Source organism: Asparagus officinalis, chromosome 1 (assembly GCF_001876935.1).
Source record: "Asparagus officinalis chromosome 1, Aspof.V1, whole genome shotgun sequence".
Classification (NCBI taxonomy): Eukaryota; Viridiplantae; Streptophyta; class Magnoliopsida; order Asparagales; family Asparagaceae; genus Asparagus; species Asparagus officinalis.
Window position 1 is genome coordinate 10,831,129 of NC_033794.1, and position 775 is coordinate 10,831,903.

Consider the following 775-nt stretch of genomic DNA (forward strand, 5'->3'; position numbering starts at 1 on the left):
TCGTGCTTTGCACTGTGTTCACACTAGTAAAAATAAAATAAAATGTATTACTAGCTATGCTATAATGTCTAAACTTTGATGTTTTTCATTGTGACTTGCAGTGTGGAGTAGTTATTATCAGTGGCAGATGTAGAATCTTTTACTTACATAGGCCATGTAGGTAATTATGAAGGCATTTTTACAAACACTACTTTTAAGATGTTACCTATAACAGAATCTTGTAGAGCTTTCTGAGTATTTCATCTATCAAGGGCAAAGACTTTTGTTGTACCATAGCATAAATTTGTTAGGGAATGCAAGCTACTCGACCACCTGTCAAATATGAACCATCGTGCGGAATTTGTCTTATCGGATCTTGTGTTAAGACAATAGAAAGAAGAAATTACAGCAAAATAAAAAATTACAAGAAAAGAGAACACTAAGTTTTAACGAGGTTCGGCAACTTGCCTACGTTCTCGGGAGCCATACAAATATTTTCTTTATATTAAAGAAGATTACAAGCTTATAAAGAGCAGATCTCAAGCTTGAGATCTCTCAAAAGGAAAGCAACGGAAACTATCTGTTCTTCTTTCAAGGCGTGAGATTTTACAACTTGTAAAATCTCTTCTCAAATCAATAAATCGCTACAGGAACTCTCTCTCTTAGATTCCCCTTCTTAATTTCTCAACCTCTTTAATTTTCAACCTCACCAACTCCTTAAATCCTCCCCAATTCACAACTTAGGGCGCTGGAGAAAAAAGGAGAGCAGGGAGAGGGAGAGGGAGAAATCACCGCC